This window comes from Grammomys surdaster, unplaced genomic scaffold (assembly GCF_004785775.1).
Source record: "Grammomys surdaster isolate TR1022 unplaced genomic scaffold, NIH_TR_1.0 126531, whole genome shotgun sequence".
NCBI classification, from domain to species: domain Eukaryota; kingdom Metazoa; phylum Chordata; class Mammalia; order Rodentia; family Muridae; genus Grammomys; species Grammomys surdaster.
This window is the reverse complement of record NW_021621323.1, coordinates 1050775-1056774: the sequence shown is the minus strand read 5'-3', so window position 1 is coordinate 1056774 and position 6000 is coordinate 1050775.

Below are 6000 nucleotides of genomic sequence, written 5' to 3'. Positions count from 1 at the left end.
TTGGTGTCTAATCCTCCTCTTCCATCTTCTTGGCCTTGCTATATAAGATACTCATCTGGCCCCTGTCACAGTGAGATACTCTCTTGGCTCCTGCAACGGAGAGAATCATGGCAGTTACAGTAGCATTCATAGTTGTATCTATCTTAGTTCACAGCATGTTGTATGCCTCTCAGATCCAAAATTACTTTTAGAGAGTCAGAATACAGAAAAGCTTCTAGTTGTATTTTTTTTTAAATCCTGCTGAGGCACATCAACATGTGGGGAAGGAACACTGCCAACTCTTCTTGTTCACTTACAGCGTCTCTCATATTGTAACTGGGAGCTTTGATACTCTACTTCTCCCTAAGTCCATGTCTTGTCAAAGGGAGATTACTGAGAGGCAGTTAGAGGTGGGCTCTGCGGTGTTTTTCTAAGTCAGGAAATTAAATGACATCAGCTCCAGTTTAAGTAGTATCTTGTTTGTATTTAGAGAGACTAATGCATTAGCTCACTGTAGAAACTAACATAGAAACTAACATGGAATTCAGAAATTCCATAGCAACCTCATCATGTTCATTTCTGGTGACTATTTCAGGATAAGAGAAATGACTACTCAGTTCATGGAAAGTCAAAAGATGAAAGTCTATTAGTACGTTAAAAAACCGGACACTTACTCTGAATGGATCAATTTTTTCATACTTTTTTAAATGTCGTATTTTATTATTATAATGACTCAACACTACTGTGTATACATCTATTGCTCTTACTTGTCATTTTTCTTATACATTAATTTTAATTAAGTGAAATTCCCTATTTTATTAAGGCAATTCTGCATATGGTAAAAAAAAATAGTATTCTAAAATACTAAGCATATTCGTGGATATAAAAGTTAATTGCCTGATTGCATTCTTATTCTCATAATGCCTGATTTAACAATACTCAGAACATGTCTGCATTCCTATAATGTAATAAATAAATATTTGTTTGTTTTTCTATATATTTTTCCAACACTAATTAAATGGAATTATAAAACAAAATTACTCGGTAGATTAAATTTTGTAACTGTTGTCAAAGCATCTGAGTTGTCTGAGAACCAATTTGAATAATTTGAGCAGTAGAGATAACTGGAAGGGAAGTATGCATCTGTAGAGATATCCATTGAGTACCTTTAAGTACCAGTAAGTCCATAAACATCAAAGACATGTGTACTCAAAGGCTTAAAAAAATGAGCATTTTACCTGGATACTGAGGAATTGGCATCATGAAACAAATATCAAGTAAGCCAATGATCTTGGGTAAAAGCAATGAAATTTGGACTTTCCTACATCCCAAGAAATGATCACTCAAGGAGAATTTGAGTCCTAAAAATCAAGGACATAGAGGAAGAAAAGATACTTCAACACATATATTCTCACTTCTATAACCTCTTTAAATGACTCATCTTACTGATTCTTGAAATATTTAAGCTTCCTTGATTATTAAATAAATTTTCTTCAAATTTTTTTCTAGCTTAAAATCAGTGTTATTTGTAGTCTTTGGATCAAATGGTCAAAAGGGAACACTAGACTATTAATTATAAATGGTTGCCTCAGAGTCTTCACAAAAGCCCTTTGTCATCAGACAAATAAGTTAACAAATGGTAAAGTTCTCCCTTTGACCTCATTAGAGACAGAAGCACAAGGTGATATTTATCTCTCAGAATAATCATGATCAAGAGACTTTTCTGAGGCCTAAAAAGAAATGAAATAGCTAAGGGCAACAGAAAGTAATATTGATTATGTTAAAATGGATATACATTTGTTAAATCATTTACTGATTAATTTATTCATTATACAACTATTCTCTGGGTCTCTCAGGAGTTAAGCAGTATGGCAGACACAGACTCAACTATTGCCTTATTGCAGCAAAACTATCCTTCAGAGCTTCCTAGTTAGTCTGCAATGGTAACCCACATAAAGGGCATTCAACATGCAAGGCTTCATCCTGAAGGCTGCCTGACTTGGAGTCTTTTCATAAACTTTGCTGTGTGACACTCAGCAATACCAAGCTGTCCTTGAACCTGGGGGCCATCTTGTGAGCCATGTTGGTGATTGTCTGAACCAGGGTTTCCTCACCACTGGACACTATCTCTTTTTGAGTTTTGTCTTACATAGGTCTTTTTAAATGAACTGTGGAGCATTCTCATTTGAATGTTTTCACTTCTGCCTCTGTATTTTTCATCTGTTTTCTTCAATCATAACAATTATTTTCTCTTTTCGTATTCATCCTTTCTTTTAGTCAAGTCTGCCAATCTATCAAGGACAGAACACACCCTCATAAGGATTATAGCACTATTGAAAACAAACTATTTTAAATAAATAATAGCTTTCCATTTCTTATTGGAACTAATTAAGAAATAATAGAATGGGCACTGGAAAATAATAAATATGGTTGGATAAAATAAAGTGGTTGAATCCTGAGGGTTCAGGTCACCAGAACCCATGTGAAAAGCAATCGCGGTAGCATCCCATGTGGTGTAAGATGCAAGATGGAGAGAGGTGAATCTGGGAGCTAACAGCCTGCCAGCATGGTGTGCAAGTGAAAAAATCTGGACCAACTAAGAGATTCTATTTCAAACAAAAAAAAATATTTAAGGACTGAGAGCAAAGGTTGTCCTCTGACTCCAGAAAGCATGCTGGAAAATGTGCCTGCATGTATATTTCCACATATTTTCACAAACTTACACACACACACACACACACACACACACACACACAGAGAGAGAGAGAGAGAGAGAGAGAGAGAGAGAGAGAGAGAGAGAGAGAGAGAGAATATACATTACATTCTCTGTTGAGAGTTGTTAGTGATATCATGAAATGAACTTGTGAATTTTCATATCATTTGTTTCCTTCTTCATTTATGTCAGAAGCACAAAGGTCAAATACTTTCTCTATTGACTGATTTAATCACATTGTGCTTTGATTGGGTTATATGTACTATAATGCCATTGTTTTCCACATAATGACTTGTGATTAACAGGGTTGCCTGTTCTGAATTCCAAGCTGTAATTTATGGCATATTTTTGTAAGATAAAGAGGAGTGCATTTCCAACAGTGAGCCTGTAAACAAGTTTAGGGACAAAATGCAGATAAAAACACCAAACACACAAAACTGACTTAAGCTGCATATCATAAAATTCCTCAGAAATTATTGCTTTGTTTATTTTAAAAATATTTCTTAGTTGCATTTTCTGTGCCAGGTAAAGTTAAGGGTTATAAAAAGCAAATAACATGACTATGTGTGCTGGTGAGTCATTACCATATTACTTGAATGCAGCATTTCAGACCCAACGAATGCCAGTAATCCTAAAAATCTATGTGTCCCTTTCACCCACTGAATTTTATTTTTAATTCTTTAATGGCTTTAATTAAGTTGACGGTAATTTATTGCTGCAAGTAGCTTTGCAGGGTTACCTAGCTTATTCTTAATTACATTATGAATATTTAATAATACAATGTTTTTCATCCTATACACTGGTTTAGCAGCCTCCATCCCATTTGGACATCTTGAACATGTTCCCCTCGCTCGTTTTCTGTTTATTGCTTCTGACATGCGCACTATAGCTGTTTCTCATCTGGATGATTAGAGCAGACTTCTGATGGATACTTGGTCATTTTCATAACACTCTGTTACATGCTGCCCATTTCTGAAATGTGGTTATGGTATCACATCAATTTGCAAAACCTTTACTAGCTTTCTAATGTACACATCATGTAAACTAGAGTATAGTTTGAAGTTTTGTATGAAGCTTTGTGAAGCAACTAACGGTGTACACCTGTACTAAGTTACATCCAAGGATAAGCTTTCCTCTGGTACGATTTTCCTATAGGCAAGTTAGCTAACTCTTCTAATGCACAATATCCTCCTACTTAAGCAAGGATAACAGTGACAGTAGTTCTTACTATATATTGTGTTGGGTTAGCATACATTCATACGCTATACAGCCTGTCTTTCCTTTATTCCTGCTGTTTCTTCAGCTGGGAATATCATATTTTAAGTTTCTGGAAATATAAGACTCCTTCTTCTTTGAGGCTCACGTCTAATAACCCCTCATTGAAGACAGTCAGTTCATCAATGGGACTGATGTGGCCACCTTTTCCCGTCTTCCTCTAGTGATAATATAGTAAGAACTATTAAAAATCCAGGCACTGGGCTTCTACTCTCTTAGTTTACTGGTTTCCTGGATAAAACACACACACACACAGCCTTTATATTTACAATATGCCTTAAAAGCACAGTAGCTGGGCGTCTGCCTACCCTCCATGCTGTTAGATCTAAACTCTGAATTATTGTTTCATCTTGGCTGCTCTTAGTTCCAATTGGGCAGTCCCCATGGCCACACTTTCCTCTCTCTTAACCCATGGCCATGGGGACTGCCCAATTTCCTCTCTCTTCTTCTTTATGTTCTTCCTTTTCCATGGTGGCTCTTTCCTCCTCCTTCCTTCCCCTCTCTCCCCAAGCCTAGGAAACTTCAGCCCCACCTATGTCTCTTCTACCCAGATTTTACCTGTTGGCATCTTTATTTACATAATTAACTGAGGCAGAATAACTCAGTGTCTTACATGTGGACTCTCTATTCTTTAGGGTACCCAGTCTTGGGGGCCCCAAATTAACATTAGGATGCAAGCAGCATTAGGCTAAACCACTACAATTGTTGTACCCATATGTCTCACTGAGCTTCTCAGTCACTCTCGCTGGTTGTGCCTACTGTCCCGTTTTTCCCATTGTCACTGCTGGGAAGAGTAGCATCTGGTTTATCTTGAGTTTAGTCATATACATGGTGTCTCTCGAGGAGCAATATAGCCACTGATGGCAACAGGCTTCACTAAGCATGACCCAAAAATCCAAAGACTGAATAACACAAGTGCTTTAAATTATTGAAAATAGTTGCGTTGGGTCTGATGCAACTGCCTTTGGCTGGCCTTGTCTCATCTCTGAGTATGCCAGCAGGAGGCAGCAAACCTCAGGAGTAGGCCCTCAAGTCTTGCCATGTTTCTCCAGCACTGGATCTTGTGGCTGCTTACAGAACACACAAATCACATAGGTAACAGAGTTAGACCAGGAGAGCCATAGCACACTGAAACAGCTGTCTGCTTTCATTGGATGAACCAAGTGAGGTGAGGACATCTCACACACAGCGGATGAGATCACAGAAGCAAAAGCAAGTGGGTGTGTCCTAGTTTGATATTTTGGTTGCTGTGATAGAATAGTGAGCAAAACAACTTGAAGGACGAACCGGTTTATTTGGCTTACAATTCAGTCATGGTCCATCATTAAATGATCCCAAAGCAGGAACTCAAGTCAGGAGCCCCAAAGCAGGAAAAGAAACAGAGACCATAGAGGAAGGTTGTTTACCAGATCGCTCACTCAGTTGGCTTTCTCACAGCCAGGATCACCCGTCCAGTGGCGGCACTACACATAATGTTTTGGGTCCTCCCACCTCAATCATTCATCAGGAGAATGACTTGCAAACACAGCCATGGGCTTATCCAATAGAGACAAAGTCTCAATCAAAGGTGACTCTAGTTTATGCCAAGTTGACAAAACTAAGCAACACAGAGTGTCTTGGTGATTCTCTTACTTAAGGGAGAGAATAAAGATGAAGTAATGCAACTGTGTGTTCTGCCGCTTGTTTTCTAAGATCTGATTTTCCTTATGATAGACTCTGGGAAAGCAGATATAAAACAACAAGAAAATATTTAAATGTGGTTCTAGGATGCTAATATGATGGGTTTTGCAAGATAGGTAATTGTAGGAGGCACAGCAGAGAAAGTGGAGGCACACAAATTTCTCAGGAATTACTAGATCAGTTGGAATTTGCAGTTATGTGTGTTTGTAAGGTGGTGAGCCTGGGAGAGGTCTTACAGACCTGTAGGAAGTAGAAACATCATCTGGTTCATAATTATCAGGTGGCACAGAGAGAAGAAAGAGTCTAATAGTCAAACGTTTATTCCACAGTGGTATTATGCTTGTACAGAAAGC